Source organism: Natator depressus, chromosome 4, assembly GCF_965152275.1.
Source record: "Natator depressus isolate rNatDep1 chromosome 4, rNatDep2.hap1, whole genome shotgun sequence".
NCBI lineage: Eukaryota > Metazoa > Chordata > Testudines > Cheloniidae > Natator > Natator depressus.
This window is the reverse complement of record NC_134237.1, coordinates 124,042,908-124,060,839: the sequence shown is the minus strand read 5'-3', so window position 1 is coordinate 124,060,839 and position 17,932 is coordinate 124,042,908. Positions and strand designations below refer to the sequence as shown.

Below are 17,932 nucleotides of genomic sequence, written 5' to 3'. Positions count from 1 at the left end.
GTGTGGTGGGGCCAGGAATGAGGAGTTTGGGGTGCAGAAGGGGGTTCTGGGGTGGAACTGAGGGGTTCAGAGGATGGGAGGGGGATCAGGGCTTTGGCAGGGGCTTGGAGTGCAGGGACGCATGAGGCCTCCAGCTGGGAGTGCAGACTCTGGGGTGGGGCTCGGGATGAGAGGGTTGGGGTGCCAGAAGGTGCTCTGGGCTGGGATTGAGGGGTACAGAGGATGGGAGGGGGATCAGGGATGGGGCAGGGGGTTGGGGCATGGGAGGGGGTCAAGGGTACAGGCTCCAGGCGGCACTTACCTCAAGCAGGTCCTGGAAGCAGCGGCATGTCCCCCACTCTGGCTCCTACGCTGAGGCGTGGCCAGATGGTTCTGCGCGCTGCCTCATCCACAGGCACCGCCCCCATAGCTCCCTTTGGCCATGGTTCCCGGCCAATGGGAGCTGCAGAGCTGGCACTTGGGGCGGGGGCAGTGTGCAGAGCCCCCTGGTTTCCTCTATGCTGAGGAGTCAGAGGGGGGACATGCTGCTGCTTCCGGGAGCCACACAGAGCCAGGGCAGGTAGGGAGCCTGCCTTAGCCCCACTGTGCCGCCAACTGGACTTTTAATGGCTGATCGGAGCCGCCAGCGCCCCTTAAACCAGACACCTGGCAACCCTACTACACTGATGGAGCTCCCTGCTGGGGATCTCTGGCTGGATCAAGGCCCATTGTGCACTACATAAGCAGGTCAAAGGGTCCTTAGCAGCCTGGAGAATCCAGACCAAAGTGGGTGCACAATGTTATCAAGTCACTCTTATACTCACTTGGCCAGATTTTGGGGTGCAGCTGAGCTGCCCTCAGTGCAGGACCAAGGAGGGTAGGAAGGTGTTTACATGATCACCTCAGAAGCCATCATGAACCACTGGGCTTCCCTGGGGTTGTGGGGAGGGGGAATGATGCAATGCAGGTGGATCTTTTTCCTTCCGTCTCACCTGCCCTGCCCCTTTCCCTGGATCTGTAGGGTTTTCATCCCCTCTGCTCATGGAGGCAGAGGGAAAAGTTTGTCCCCCTAATGCTTCATGCTCTCTCATCTCTGCCCAACAAGCTCCTGGGCTGACATCACATAATTTCATCAATTCCTACTGCTCACACTCCCCTTCCCCACCCCATCCGGGAGAATTTATCTTAAAATGTGCCCTTCCCTCAGCATTTTGCATAGGCAGGACCAGGAGTTCCCTCTCCTATGATGCCATCAAATTCTTAAACAGAAGCTCTGGTGAGTTTTTTTAATCTCTGTTTGCAGCAGTTAAGGCATGTCTGGAGGTCAGCACTTCTGTGTTCATATGCGTTCAACTCTCTGCTAGCCAGCATGGGGCTGGATGTGATCGCAGGGGCAGAATTGCCAACACATAAGATGACACCAGGCAAAATCAGAAATCCAAGCACGTCTGTCTGCCAGTGTTGTGTATTTCCATGTCCAAAGACAATCATAAACTCACTCTGAAGTATTTTCAGTTGCGATCAAGGGAAAGAACAAAAATAAAATCTCCACGAGAAAGCATGAGAGGATATATCTCCTCTGAAACACTTTGCATTCGCTCGGTCTCTTAAAATGGCAGCTGCCCAGGTAGAGGCAAGTACTGCAGTAGGCAGAAACAAAGTCAGAGCAGTAACACAATCCATGCGCCACAAGTTAAGCTCTGTGGGGTAGATGTTTTCTTTGCAGGCTTTTGCCCTGCTAGATTATGCCAGTCTCTGCACACAGACATTCAAACGCCAATGACTTCACAGTTTCACAGTGCACAGTCAAGAAGAAATGGGAACAGAAATGTATGTTTTTGCCTCCATTATTTAAAAGCCAGACTTACAGACACAGGGCCAGATTCTGATCTCAGTTACTCCATTGTAAATTCAAAATAACTCCAGTGGCGTTACTCTGGATTTACATCGGGACGTGCAAGATCAGAATCCAGCCCTTACATTTTTTCTTATTTCTTACATAAATTCCAAAGCTGTTGAAATGAGTATAGATTGGAAAAGAAGGCTGGTTGATCCTTCAAACAACAGTTGCTCTTGTGAATTTTTCCAAGTTGGTTTAAATTAGGCTGTAGAATTTATAATTAAAAAGGAAAGTGCAAATTTTAGTCTGTTTTGGATTCAGCTGCAATTAACATCTTTATTACTATGCTGATTTATTCCTGTACAGTTCCCCATTACTAAATGAGAGAGATGAAGTGAAGGAGATAAAAGAGAGTCCTGGTATTTCAATATTTGCTAGGAAATCTTTGCTCTTTTCTTCTAGAAATACTGCTACTGCTTTTCCGTTAATGGGCCAGAGTCTGCTGTCAGTTATGCCAGTGGGATGGAGAACACGATGTATCCCATTGCAAAGAGCATGTTTCAGCAAAGGAGCTCAAAGCACTTTCCCAGTACTAATTATTAATCAATCGTTTATATTTATCGGGAATCAGGGCCCCATTGTGCTAGGAATTGTACAGACGTAATGAAAAAACAATCCATGCCCCAAAAGCTTACAATCTAACCAATGGCCTAGTTCTCCTCTCATTTATACCAGCGTAACTCCATTGCCTTTGATGGAGTTCTTGCTGCTTTACATTGCTTAAAGCAAGAGGAAAACCAGGCAGAAAGGCATATTCTGCCCTTAGCACCCATTTATTGCAGTGGAAATTATGCATCAGTATCTGAGTCCAGAATCTGGCCTTGATTAATTAAAATCTCACACTGCTTCTATTAGGTGGGGTAGGTAGCTCTTTGGGGCAGGGGCTGTCTTTGTTCTGTTTTGTACAGTGCTGTGCACAATGGGGTCCTAGTCTATGATCTGGGCACTTAGGTGTGATCCCAATACTACTAATGTAGGAGTGTCTCCATGGTACAGATGGATGATCTGAAGTAAAGAGGGGATAAGTGAGTTGCCTAAGGTCACACAGTAAGTCACAAGAAGAACCAGAAGGTAATTCCAGGAGTTCTGATCTCAATTCCCTGTCTGACCATTATTCTGTGGGTGTTTTTAATTTTATTTATTTAGATTTAGGTACATAAGACACCTATATAACGCTCTAGGCAGCTACCATGTAATTAGTAACACAATACTGTCCTGTTGCAAGGCTCACCATCCCAGACCACCCCCGCATAGCAAGAGCCAGCATTACAGCACTTCCACCTCCTTTTCCCCACAACAATCTTCAGCCACTCCCACCATAGAGGTGGCTTGGCCCCCCAGCCAGGCCTTTTTAAAGCCTTCCAAGATAACAAGAGTCCTTTAGTCCAAATCCAAAAACAGTATCAAAACCAAGAGTCCTCAGCCCTGCGGGTTCCTTCCTTACAGGTGGGCTCCCAGTGGCAATAACCTGTCTCGCCCCTTGATCCTAGATGCCAATTAACCCAATCATCCGAATCATGTCCTCTCTCCTACTAAAGTTCTCTGACAGGCCATAGCCCTCAGCCACTTGCTAGCTCAAACCCAGCTAGCTGCTTGCCCCACATTACAGCAACCTATCTTATCTCTTCCCCAGCCAGCTCTTGATGGCTGGGCTTTCCTCTTCCTAAGTCCGACACCCCGAGCAGCTGTAGTAGGGCAGGGCTAACTGTACATGGTGATTGGTCCCAGGCCTCCTGGCACTTAGAGGGGCAGGCTGCCCTGTTACAAATCCCAACAGTATTAAAATAATCATTTCAAACAGGAACTCCACAGGAATTAAATGTTCTGTCCGAGTTAGAAACCAACAAGCGTGCCTTTTTTTGGTAGTACATTGCATCTACCTGTCTAGTTAATCCACTGCCTCCCACATACAATTTCAGAGCTCTCATTAGGTGGTTAGTGAAAGCGATTTAGTGTCATTTCCTTGAGAAGGAAATAACTCCCTCCACTGTGGTATCTGAGCATGCTGAGTGGTGGCTGGTTCTTGAATTGCACATGGGTCAGCCTGTGTGTTGTCAATTTCACTGGCTTAGCTGGTCAGTGGCTCCTTCAATGCCAAGTGTCTGTCAGGGCGGCTTTGAAAAACTGAGACAAAACACTGTTTTTTGTTAAAACGGATTGCACTTTAGGACAGGACCTGGGTTCCATTCCTGGCTCTGTCACTGACCTGCTGTGCAACCTTCATCAAGTCACTTCATCACCATGCATCTGTGTCTTCTTCCATCCTTTGTGCGTCTCTTACTATTTGCAGATACATACAGTGACTAGCACAGCACCACTGTACTATAATGAGTTTTAGCCTAATGCTTCTGGACAATCAGTGCTATTCTTTGGGCTAGATTCTCCAGTTACTTGTCCAACTCATTTTTAAATGAAGCAAATGTCTAACTTTTCCTTTAGAAGCTGTGGTACACCGAGTCCCCCACATTTCTGGGATACCAAAAATGCCAGCTTTGGATGCATGAGGAATGCACTCTCAGGCCCTTTAAAATCAGCCTGATACCAACACTGCGATAAACTTAGTGCTAATCTTGAAAAGTCCCTTTTTATACAAACACAAACACTCAGATAGAGTAGCATGAGCAGGGAAACAGCACTGGGTGCTTTACCGAAAATGAGCTGCCTTAAAATGGAAATAATGGGCATTAATAAGGTTGGTACTAAAATATTTACCCTGCTTTCCAAGTGGAGTTCCCTTTGCGTGAGCTAAGATGTTATTCCATATTGTCAAGAGTCGATGTCATAGAAAGGTTTGTTGCTACAGTGAGGTTAAATACACTTGACAGAGAGAACACTCTGCTACAAAAGAGTGTTATATTATGAACTTAACTGCTGTTAACAGTGAAGATGAAAAATATTACCTTTCAGAGAGGCAGTGAGACCTAGTGGCTACCTACTAGACTGCGAGTCAAGAGATCTGGCTCTGTTCCAGCATCTACCCCTAGCTTGTTAGGTGACCTTTTGCAAGACCCTTCATTCTTCTCTGCTTCAGTTTCCACATTCATAAAAATGAAGATAATGCTATTTACCTCCTTTAAAAAGCGCTTGGAGATCCACAGATACAAAGCGCTATATCCGAGTGTATCATCTGTTTAGCTTTGAGCCACTCATTGATCCCTCTCGCTTTGAATCATACATTTGTAAAATCATAGGCCAGACTTTCACTTTTTCAAATTGTTTTTACTAACACAGAAGATGTTATGCAGACTGACACACTTTTTTAAACACCTAAATTGATTTGTGTAACATTTTCCCAATTGTCTCTGCATGAGGAGGAATTTTCACAGGCAGAATGGAACTGCCAATATAATAATAGACTCGAGAGGGCACTGTTGTTAAAGGGAAAGCAAACCTCAGCCTGATCTCTGCTGAGCAGAGGAGACCAATGAAAACAGTATTAATTTACAAAATCACAGCAGATACGGAGGACTGGGAAAACGAGGGCCTCTTGGAGATTTTAGAACACCTTGAAAGGTAAGCCTAAGCATCTGCTGATGGCTCTGCCACGCTGTATTCTGATGTACGCAAGGTGTTGGGAACCTGTATTTTTCATGTTGTATTTCAGATTGCAGAACTCAGAGGTGCCTATGGCATCCCAGCAAACAAAACAGACCATGAAACATCAAGAAATCACATAATTAGTTCATGTTTGTAAAGGGCGTTGAGCAGGCAAATTGCCAGGTAGGTGCTAAGTGCTACAGACATTTATGAGATATAATGCAGAACTGTTATATAATGCTGGGTTTGGGGGGTTGGATCTGGTGCACAGAGGTGCATTAGTGAGGCGAGCTCAGAAAATGATTATTCTTGTGTTTGTTTTCTATTGTGCCTTTTCTTTTTAAACAAAGGGACGATAACAATTTATTATTATTATTCCTTGAGCACCCAGCGAGTGCTGGGCGATGTACAATGCACAGAAGCAAGCTCCGTGCTGAATGAGATTGTTGCCTGCACAGAAAGATGACACACTGGGAGACTTGGAGGAATATAAGAACTGCAGTGACAGAGCAGACCAGTCCTCCGTCTAGTCCAGCATCCTTTTTTGGACAGTGACCAGCACCAGATGGAAGGTCCAACCTATCCCCAGGGAAATTTCCTCCTCATCCCCAGTCATTAGAAATTGGTTTAAACCCTGAAGCATGAGGGTTTAGATCCCTTCCAAAACTCTTAGTCTTTGTTCATTTTGTATTTACTATTCTAATTCTGGATGTTCTTATTCATATAAACACCCTGTTCCTTCTTGACTCCTGCTAAACTTGTGACCTCAATGCTATCTTGTGGCAATGAGTTCCATAGGAAAACTGTGCAGTGTGTGTGTGTGTGTGTGTGTGTGTGTGTGAATATTTCCTTCTATTGGTTTTGCATGTGCCACCTTTCAGTTCTGTTGACTAACATCTTAGCAGGTTATGTCTTAAAAGAGGAATATCTAAGCTGAGGATGCAGGGACATGGGCACCAGCACAGTATCCAGAATGGAAACAAATATACACTAGAGAGGTTATTGGCATCTATAAATCCTGTCTGCCACAGCATCTGCCAAACTTTTTGGAGACCAGCCTTCTGAGCTCCTAGTCCGCTCTGCATACAATGTCTGCATTTGTGCTATTGTGACAACATTTTGGGAAGAGTTTGATTGGTTCATCCGTGGCACGTGGTGGATGAGCACTAGGTAATGCGGACATTCCTGGGATTCGTCTTTATTTAACAGTTGGCAGATCTCTGTGAATCCTGAATGAGCACTTTCATCAGTCTCTTAAATAAATTAAGAAAATCTGCCCTACTTGAGAAATCTCCTAGACTTTACTCTGTAGTTGTGAAGCCTTTTGTTTTTTTCCACCCCACTCCTAGCCCAGTTTACATCAGGAGAACACTGCTGAAATTCAGCATCTGTTTCCAAAAAAATGAAGGCACAAAAGAGCCATTAAAGACACCAAACATGCAAATAATTGAATGTTTTCATATGCAGAAGAATGGCTGCTTTTAGTAACTCATCACAGAGCACGATGGCATTAGAGGTTATGGAATGAGAGCCTCCCAACACCATCAATAAAGGGAAAAGATCCAAGAAGTAAGTTAAACAGTGCTTCTGCAGCAAAGCTAACTTGAATATAGCCTTTCATTAAGCCTTCCCCATGCAGTTTCAACTTCATTTTCCGTTTTTTGATCAATGATGGCACTGGTATTTTTTGGCTTCTTTTCAAGAGTTTATATTTTTGTTTTATAATTTCCTTAAATAGCTAATTTCCTACATGAGTTGACGGCCACTTGGATCTGCCGGAAAGTTAGTTGTAATGCTGCTGTACCTGGGCTTGATTCCTTTTCTCTTTTCCGGCACCGTTAGAGAGAGAGAGAGAATGGTGAAACCCACCCAGGGGCACATTCTGTGTAGATACGTAACATCTCAGCTTGATGGGAAATGCCAGAAGACAGATCACATAGCAAAGGGGGTAGACTCAAAGTGCCTGAGAATTGCCAGATCTCTATTCTATTCTATTCTATTCTATTCTATTCTAATACAATGCCCATCACCATGGTATCTGAGTTCAGTACACCTGAAAGTGTGGAGGAGGTCAAGGCAGCTCTAAGCCATCTTTCCTCCTCCCCCCATTCTGTAGGTGGCCCCATATGCTGCTCTAACTTCTGCCAAGTAATAATGATCCTGCAAGGAAAGTAATGCCAGTGCATTCCTTCATCTAACCCTCAAAACACCCCCTCCTGCCGCTGACACACTTCTCCATCAGGAAGCCAGGAGGCAGAGTTGGCAATGCTGGTTTTATAGCAGCAAATAACATCCCATGCTGGAGAAACCCCCATCAGCTCCTTAAGTGCAGCTTTAAGATCATTTGGCAGCTGTGCAAAGATGCTGTAATATAGGGCAGGATCTGGTCCCAGTTATATAAATTGTACTTTATTTAGATTTCCTTAAAATAAGTGGTTGATAAATGATTCCCAGTCACATTTTGGTCATATTTTACTAAAGCTAGTGAAAAAAACAGATATGTGCTAAGTATCTTGCAGAATTGGGGCCCGTGTGTTGTCATTGCTCTTGGCACTGTAAAACAAAGAGGAAGGTAAAGTCCCTGGCCCATGGACTGTGCAGTATAAATGGACAGAAAAGACAATGAAGATACTTACCAAACAGAATTTATTCTAGCATAGAATCACAGCATTTCTAGTCTAGGGGCCCAGGCCTGCAAGTTTATTCACATGAGCTGTCCTGCTAATGTACAGAGCTCATTAATGGTCTGATCCTGCTGCCACTGTATTAAAACTCCCATTGACTCCAGTAGCGCACAATCAGGCACTTAGACCATGCAACATCAAGTTCACAGGGAAAATCTGATCTGCAGGTAGCATGAGTGAGCATAGCTCCTTTGGTATCAATGGAGCTATCCCAATGGACATCCTCTAAGAATCTGGCAATACAAGCCTAATTCTAAACGTCTTATCTAGTCTTTACTCAGGCAAATCTGCCATTGATTGGGCCCCAAGAATTTGCTGCAGAACTAGAGAAAAATTAGCTTTCAAATGACATATGGCATTTCCGTATGCACTGTTGTTGTAGCCGTGTTGGCCGCAGAATATTAGAGCCTAAAGTTTACTATTAGGTAGGATCTGAGTCCTTTATGTTTCAGTAAATCCACAGGATTACAACACTTGCTTATTTCCAGCCAAGTCCTTTCTCAGGGTGATCCCCTCTCCCCAAATCATCCTATCCAGGAGTTGGAAAAGTCTATGGGGCTTGGCCACATGTGCATCCCTGCTCTCTGCCTCCTCTGTCACCTTCTCGGGCCTGCTCCACCTGCATCCTCTACCCCAGCGCAAACCTTGGACCCACAGAGAGGCCTCCCAGGAGATGATGTGGTGCAGGCAGCTACAGCCATGGTCAATGGTACTACAGCCACAGTCCCACAGACTGGGGAGAAGGATCAATGCCTGGAGGATGCCCTCCCTCACCACGTACAGTTCTGTATTGGGGAGATTTGGCCTGTGTCCTTATTCTGGCTACTCATTCAATGCCATTTTGGCCTAAGTAAAGGCTGGATTTCACCTCCTCCCTTTCTGTACAATGTGCCAGTTGTCACCTCCATACCCTGGCTCACTAGGCCCTAGGCAGGATTATTAGAAGAGCTGCATGTGGTCTGGGCCGGTGTAGATCCAAGATTGCTCCTGGAGGATTTGAGGTTTGAAGGTAATGGGGCGGGAATTAGCGTGCGGGTGATTTCATTTTCCCAATACCAAAGATGTCTAAAAGAGCGCAGGTTGGCAATGAAATCTTTGTGAAAGTCACAGGGCTGTAGCATCTGCACCTGAACTCACAGCAGACGAATGGCTGGAGAAAACAAAACAATATGGAAAAAAACAATATGGAAGATAATAATGGACGTGGGAAATTGCCTGCAGTTGTCCACGGCCTAAAAATTACTACTGGCCACTGACTGAAAAACTGAAGATGAGAAAATCTGTGGGGTAAGTATGAACCTGCTTGGCCACTGTGGCTCTTGGAAACTGTCCCTGGAATAGAAGCTCGAAAGTTTTACCTTCCACTTAATGTACAGTTTGTCTCTGAGAAGTGACTTGCTGAGCTAGAAGCAGGAGGTACCATGTTTATTGTGCCACCATGATTTCATGGCACATCTGCTGATTAAGGATCTTCTCATATCCTTACTCACACTGAGATGTAAACCACTCCATGATATTTCCACTGACTTCAAAATATATAGGGCCATATTCTCAGTTGGTGTAAATCAGTGCTGGTTGATTGAAGTCAATGGTACTACACTGACTTACACCAGCTTATGATCTGGTCCACTAGGCCAGGCACTGATTTCATTTACATCAGAATAGATGTGGAACCATTCCACAGGCTCAGATTGATGTAAATGAGCTCAGAGTTGGGCCCATTTTTCATGTATTTATCTGTAGCGCTCATATAAAAGAACAAGATGGAAAAAAAGTATTGGAGAGCTGATGCTCAATGACAGTAAATCTGACTGGGGATTCAACACATAGCCTGCGTGACCGAGCAGTAGCCATTGCCTGGTCTATAATCAATAATGGTTGAAGAACAGGGCATTTCTTATGGCTCCATGAATGACTGAAAGGAGTTGATTTGTTGAGGGGCAAAGCTATTATCCACAGCTGGTCATTTATCCCCAGAGAATTAATCCCTTCACCTTGGCTGTCTTTGCTATTATAAGATGATGACAATGAAGGACAAATATAGACACACTGGGCCAGATTCACCCATGGTGTAATTCCATTGAAGTTGGAGAACAATAAGGAGGTGCACATAATTTGTTGGGAAACTCTGGTTTAGGACTAGACTGTGGGTCAGATCCTCAGCTGATATAAACAGGCATAGCTCCATTTAGGCACAGCTCTGAGCAAACAGTAGTTCATAAATTGCACCACTTCAAGAGTAGCCCCAGCTTCCTTTTACAGTAGGGTTGTGGGGGCAGCAGAGGTAATTTTCTGGTGCTCTATACCTGCACCAGATTAAACACCCTCCTTATCCTTTCCCCCCTCTGCAATGGCCAGTGACAAAGCTGCATATGTGTGACCCCATTCCCCACCCTTCCTCACCTACTCCTGTCTATCTGCTTTGCAGAGGGAGTAAGCAGGTGTGTAGCCCGGATAACTCATGTACAATTGGATCCAGAATCCGAGTGATGCAGGAGGGGTTCTTACTGCTTTTTACTGCATATGATCCAAACCACCATTATAACTGGATGGGAATTTTCCATCAAAGTGTTTTTTTGTTTTTTTTTTTGCCCCCTAGAGCAAATGCAGGTTCCACAAAATTGAAATTTTCTATGGGCAATTTTTGTTTTTGCCAATTTTTAAAAAAAATTCTGTCAGAAAAACGGAAAGGAAATATTTCTATTCAGCTTGGGTTGATGTTACGCTATTATCCACCTGAACTTTTGCATGCAGCCATTCTCTTCTATGGATCAGGCCACTGGTTGGACTATATCTCCCATGATGCCATGCGGTCTCCTCTCTGGCTGAACCCACTGTGGTACATCAACCCAGTCCCATGAGGTGATGGGAAAATGTAGTCCAGCCAGGGAATCAATCCCATAGAGGAGTATGGGGACATGAGGCACCCCAGCTACAAACTCCCATGATGCACTGCCGCAACTCAGGCAGCCACAGTTCAAAGCTGAAATGAGTTGAAAGAAAATATTTGACTGTTTTCAATCAAAATTTGAATCAGAATCTTCCGTTTGGTGAAAAGTTTTGGTATTTTGACATTTCATCCCCATTTGGAACAGAAACAAATGCAGAAAGACCTGGGACGGAAATTCCAGTCTAATCACAATCTATGTTAATTTCCGCACTAACTGAAAGTCAATAGGAAATGCTTTGTGAATGATTTTTTGTTGTTGTTGAAAGCTCCCTCCAGCAGAACTTTCTGCTTTTGCCAGCGTGTAAGTGATTGGTTTGAAAAATGTACTGCCTTCTAGTATCATCATACACAAACAGGCCTTGATATGCCTGCCTGTGGAGGAGATGGATGGGCATGGGAAAAGTGATTTTCGCAATAACTGTCTAAGAGGTGTGAACAGAACCTTTTGCTTGCTGGGCAACGGGCAGCATTGGAGGACTTCATGGCAGAGAAGTCAAACATGAACATCACTCCACACTGATTGTTGCTCTAGGGGCTGGCAGCTGTGCACCAATGGGATGCTGCGAGGAAGAAACAAGGTATGCATTTTTTATTCATTTAATTTTCCTGGCATAAGTAAAATGTACTGTTTTGTTGGAAACTTTTTTTAGTTTATTTTTAATCACTGTGTGATTCTCCAGGAAACATTCAGATTTAAACCTTGTACCGGGGTAGAATTCATATTCAATTACATTTCAACCAGGGCTTCATTTCACCCGGTAAGGTATGTATCAATACTGGCACCTTTTTGTTGGTAGTACCATTGGAGTTTAACCACATCTGGACCCTTCCCTTTGATGTCCTGAGTCTCAGTCCAATCTGCTAAGACTTGTGAAGGCTGGAACCTCTTTTGCTCTCCTGTTTAGAAGAGTTTAATACCAAACCGGTGCTGTACAAAGGTATTATGTTCACAGCAGACACACACACACACAAGTTAGATAAACACAAAGATGCTTGCTGGAAGGTTGCAACTACATGATTTATTAAAATTCAAAATGACAACACCCCATAGCAAAAAACAGAGACAGATAAAGCAGACTGCTCTATAAAGCAGCAAGAGACAACTCATCTCACCTTGTTCTAGGTTGGTTCTTTCCAGAGTGACTCAGATTGCACACTTCCCTACAGAGCCCCATAGCCTCCAAGCAGGACCAGGAACTCTCCCCTCTTCCCCTGCCCCCGACCAGTCTTAAAGTATAGCTTGTCATTCCACCTCAATACCCCAGAAAAGGAATGCAGTATGCTCCGGTTTATCCCAATGTGCTGGGGGACGTACCACATTTTCCGATAACTGGGTGTTTGAACAAACAGAAGTTCTATTTTGAGCTGCTGATTCACATGTGGATTAGGAAAACTAGGATTTTCAGATAAAGGGAATTCACATAACTGGAATTATACCATATATATGCTTTTAGAGTTAGTTCATATACATCCTGAGATTTCCAATTTGAGGCCCAGCTTCTAAACAGCACTCTGCCCCTTCAAGTTAAATATTTTGATTTTGTGGAGCCCCAGACCTTCAGCACCAAAGCACAAACAACCATCAATGGACCAAAAGGAGTAACGCAGGAGGGAAGACAAGCTGTCTACAGTAGTAGGTTGTTATCCTTTTATATGGACCACTTCCTAGAGGGGAACAAGTCTCACACTTTACAAATTTGTTACATGTGTTCTTGGCAATGAAAATGTTATAACAAGTAACAGAGGCTTAGAGTAATAGCCAGTTATACAGCATAGTGTGCAATGTAGTGTTCCCAATGGAAATACAAAGGAAGAAGACCTTTGGGGGTGTTTGTAATTAGCTTATTGTTTAACAGTGGATTTTTCAAAGGACTCAAAAATCCACATGCTGATTGTCTTGAAAATTACTGTCCTGAGTGGTCATCTGGGGTGGGATTTGTGGATCAAATTTGAGGTAGTTTGATCAAGGGGGTTTCAGAGATACAGCCCCCCTAAAAATCATGGACATCAAAATTTATAACTGTTCTTGCACATACCTAAATCTCAAACTTGGCTCTGATCGTCCCCAAACAGATATCACCTGCTTGGGACTGACCTTAGCTAGTGTACAGAATGGAGAAGTGATATCTGAAAAGTGATTCAGGGTAAAAGCTGGCTCTACAATGTGGCTTGAACCAAGTCGACAAGCGGCCAGAGAAAGTCATTTGCACAAGTGCAGCAGGACTAGGACTCTGCTGAAAGCCAGAGTGTGTGCAGGCAGCCTGGGGTCAGAGGAGGTGGATTGCTCATGGTAACACACTGTGGTCACTGAACTCAAGTGGCACCCATGCCTTCTGCCTTCACTCTCTCCAGCAAGTTCAGCTGACCAGTGGGGATGGAATTGCCCCCGCTCAGAGAAGCAGCCTCCTTAAACTAAGGCCTTGTCTACACTACAAAATTAAGTCGACCTATGTTAGGTTGATGTACAGCCCACGCAGTAATTACTGCATTTTTTCATGACCGTACTCCCCTCCTTTTGCTTGTGGTGCGCATCTTCACCGGGAGCTCTTGCACTGGCTTAAGTGTGCCAGTTCAGACTGCCAGCACAGGGCACCGCGGCTCCAGCTCTGAGCTAGCCACATGCTTAGACAGGTCTGTATGGAGAGTCCATTCAAAGTCAAAGGAGAAAACCCTTGTCCTGCGGGGAAGAGACATTCAGCACTGATGGCCCTTGATGCCTCTCTCCTTGTTAGCCCTCCTTAGGTGTTTCATTCTAGCATTAGCATAGTGTCTAGAACAAACCACCCTTGTCAAGATTATACCGTTTTCACCACTACCTGGATATCTTTGCACAAGATGGAGAATACAATGCAAAATGAATTTTACGCTGAAGGTTACAATAACAAATGGTCTTATCAAAACAACATGGTATTCACGATTAGACCCAGACATACCCCCAAGTTGTCTCAGAAGGAAGATGAAAGTCTCTAGGAAGCAGCAGTATTAGGATAATGTAATCATGCCACATGCTTCTCATCCTGAACTAGGGGACAGAACAAGGAGTAATGGTCTCAAGTTGCAGTGGGGGAGGTTTAGGTTGGATATTAGGAAAAACTTTTTCACGAGGAGGGTGGTGAAACACTGGAATGCGTTACCTACGGAGGTGGTGGAATCTCCTTCCTTAGAAGTTTTTAAGTTCGGGCTTGACAAAGCCCTGGCTGGGATGATTTAGTTGGGGATTGGTCCTGCTTTGAGCAGGGGGTTGGACTAGATGACCTCCTGAGGTCCCTTCCAACCCTGATATTCTATGATTCTATGACTGAGTGTGATCAAAGAAAAGCAAGTAGCTGTGACTCTCATTAATGTCAGCATGGTCAGAAGGGATGTTGAGCACCAGGAAACACACCCATCATAGAGCACTGTAGTTTAAGGACTGCTGTGAGTTTGATATTGACTAACGCAGCGCCAGGATACTGTCAGTCAAAACAGCAATCGGTTTATCATGAAAAATAATAAAAAAACAATTATCTTCTTTCTACAATATCTCATCTACACTATGCAAATCAAATGCTCAAATCTATCAATTTCACCCCCTCCTCAGATTGCTTTAGTTCCTTGGACAAAGGAAATTTCAGACAGCAGAAAAAAATTAGTCACGTGTGGTTTGAAATTAAAGGGCGTTAGGCACCTAATAAGATTTTCAAAAATGCTGAGGCACCTATCCGCATCTTTATGTCCCTAAATATCTTTAAAAATATGACCCACAACTCTTGTCATAGCAAACCTCAAATGATAGTTCCCCCCACAATTTCTATAGAAAAAAATCAAGCAGTGCATAAACTACCAGAAACATTTTAAAATGATACCCTAACCCAAAAGACTGAATGTTTGTAGATCTTTCTCACCCCTATTAACATGGAAATCATGTTGTTACTTAGATTTTAAGGTCTTTACCACACCACTATAATATTGCTGTGTCACAATGGGAACAAGGGTAGAGTTCATAGTGGTAGCTGGGGTCATTTAGTCACAGAGTTTGTCAGATATGGCCCCTTTACCCAATAAAGATCTGATTTTAATAGACAAAGGGCTACAAAATCCACCTGCCTAGGGAGATTCCAGCCCTCCGGGGGGCATGGAAAGGCTGGAGGAGGGCAGAAGGGGTAGCTGACTGGCAGTAAAGCATTCCCAGGATGCCTCTTTGTGCATCCTCGTAGGTGTTTCCAATCACGCCCCCCCTCCAGCCAACACTTTCTCAAAAACACAGGGAAATTCACCATCCAAAACTTTAACACAGTTCAGATTGACTGGCAGTGTCTCATATCCTTCCTGAATGCACCTCTTCTTAAACGTCTGAAAACCAGGACATTCAGAGTTAGGGTCAGCCTTGACTCTGTGTTAACGTTTTCAGGCAGTGACTATCTGTGGACTTCAGCAAAACAGGGCTGGCCTGTGTATGCTAAACAAAACTAAAGACTAAATTAGGTTGGGTGCTAAAGGAGGACAGATTTCCTGAGACAGGCCATGTGGTCCTGCACACAGGGCCCTAGACTGGGACTCAGGGGGGCCTTGGTGTCTGAGGAAAATATTCTTTGGGGGCGCTGTGTGAAAGTGTGAGGCGCTACTTTCTGGGTGGGGGATGGGGGTGCTGTCTCTAACGTGGCGTGATGCAGAGGCAAGGCCACGTGTGTGTGTTGGAGAGGAAGCCCACCCCACACTCCCCCTGCAGCGGTGGCTGCTGCCCCATGGGGTGGTGCCTGGCTCCTCACTTTGGCCTGTTGGCTCTTGCTGTGGCAGGCTCCTTGGACTGAAGAGGGCTAGCCATCTGACCTCTCCATGAAGACAAGCAGGGGAAAGAGAGAGGAGAGGGGAAAAGGCCACCAGCCCCGCCTAACACTTCAAAGTGAAGATGGGAAGCTGATGCCAGGGCTGAAGGTTCCCAGGGGAGTTGTGGGGGGATCCTGGGTAAGCCATAGGGGTCTAGGGAAATTGCACAAGGGAGAGGGGGTTGGTGCAGCCAAGAGTTGGGCACATTTGGGCCAATCTGTAGGGCAGACAGACTTGGGCACTGGGGACAGCAGCAGGTCCCTGGGGAAAGTAATAGGTGGAGTGGCATGGGGACAGGGATGAAGAAGGAGGTTTGGGGGGAGGAAAGTGGTTTGGGGATGGTGGGGATTGGAGGAGCAGGGGAGGTTTTAAGAGGTGGGTTTATTGGGGAACGAGGCTTGGGGTGATTTGTAAGCAGCAGTGCAGGAGGGTTTAGGGGTGGGGAGTGAAGGCCTTTGGGGACTGGAGGGAGGATTTGGGGGAGTGTTTTGGATGGTTGTTTTATGACAACAACATTTATTTGGTGGGCTATGCAATGGGGGTGGGTTTATTTAGGGAGCTGATATGGTGGGGAGGTGGGAGGCTGTGGCAGGAGGTTTTGTGCAGTTTGGGTTTATTGGGGGGGGTAGGAGGGTTCATCTGGGGATGGGGTAGCAGCGGGTTGGATGGGCTTAAGCAGGGGCCAGGGAGCTGGGTGAGGGCTGTGGGAACTGGGTGGTTGCTGAGGTAGGGGCAGAGGGCCTAGGACTGCAGGGAGCTGTATGGTGGTGCCAGTAGCCACAGCTGGCTGTGGTTGGCTCCCTCCTCCACAGCCTCTTCCCCTCTTCTCTCCTCCCTCCCTTGCTGGCACCAGCCCCAGCTCTGCTCACTGGGGTGGGACGGGGCTGGCCACGCTCAGCATGGGCTCTGCCAGCAGCACCGTGCTGGGGTCCCATGTCACCGCCCACTGGGCCCCAGGGACTCTCCCTGCCTGTCTTGCGGCTGAGAGGATGTGCACACGGATAGCGGGGTGGCTCGCATTTGGGGGTCTGAGACTGCACTAGCTCTAGCTTCACCTGTTGTCTTATTTGCCTATTTAGACTGGAAACTCTTCAGAGCAGGGGCCATCTCTTACTATGGGTAGGTAGTAGCAGGGGTGCTGGAAAGGGGGGAGAGAGGGCGGGGGGCCATTGCCCCATCACTTTTTACCGGCTGTAAGGGTGAGTGATGGCGGAGAGGGGGTGGAGAGGAGCAAGTGGGGGGCAGGGCCTTGGGGTAGAGGCAGTGCGAGGGTGGGGGTTTGGGTTAATGGGCAGCATGAGGGTGGGAGTTTGGGGGTAGGGGCGGCGCGAGGGGGTGAGGCCATGGTTTGGGTGCTGGTGGTCCCCCAACTTTGAGGGAGGTCCTGCTGCTCCTGTGTAGTAGTGCCTAGGCCAACAGGGTCCTGATCTCAGGTGGGTTATCTGGGCTCTACTGTAATACGAGTGATAGTAATTTTAATGCTAAGTAAGGGTCCAGGGATTAGAAACATATCACATTATAGTAGGGATAGTTGGAGATGAACACTCATGGAGATAAAATATCAGATGCATCACACGTTAGAAAGGTTTCTCGAGACACCTGGAAAACTATTTTAAAAGTACCTGCCAGATACAAAAATAGAAAGTAGTTTAAGCATCAGAACAATACACACACACACACACACACACACACTCTCTCTCTCTCTCTCTCTCTCTCTCTCTCTCTCTCCCCCTCTCTCTCCAACAGTAGCAGGAATGAAAGGGCAACTTTAAGCCAGGTGGAAGTTGTAAAATTCTGGCATGCAATAGGTCTGGTATGCCAACTATGAAAAGCACCTCAGCAAATGCAAAGAGTTCCACTGGGGGGAATGATATTGCCAAGGCAGCCTTGGGAATGTACTTAAATAGATTAATACAAGGAGACTTGCCAGAAACAGTAAAAGAACACAAGTACTAACAGTATTAGCTGTCTGCAAGAGTTTCCTTGGGAAATAATAGTTTAACTCATGTTCACATGACTATCATATGGATCAGTGCAGAATGCCAGAGTTAAAGATGCAAGGATCTTTGTTCTACC

The 17,932-nt window shown here is 45.6% G+C and overlaps 2 long non-coding RNA genes across 2 annotated transcripts in view; both read left to right on the top strand.

The window, feature by feature from the left end:
- The first annotated feature begins 5,285 nt into the window (after window positions 1-5,285).
- LOC141985993 (uncharacterized) lies at window positions 5,286-6,562 on the top strand. Its single transcript, XR_012639092.1, has 3 exons — window positions 5,286-5,392; window positions 5,484-5,599; window positions 5,801-6,562. It is a non-coding gene; the product is annotated as an uncharacterized LOC141985993 (long non-coding RNA).
- A 4,638-nt stretch (window positions 6,563-11,200) lies between these two features.
- Window positions 11,201-17,932, top strand: part of LOC141985992 (uncharacterized) — a 158,713-nt gene continuing 151,981 nt past the window's right edge. Inside the window, exon 1 of the long non-coding RNA XR_012639091.1 lies at window positions 11,201-11,628. This is a non-coding gene — a long non-coding RNA (uncharacterized LOC141985992). The remainder of the gene's footprint in view (window positions 11,629-17,932) is intronic.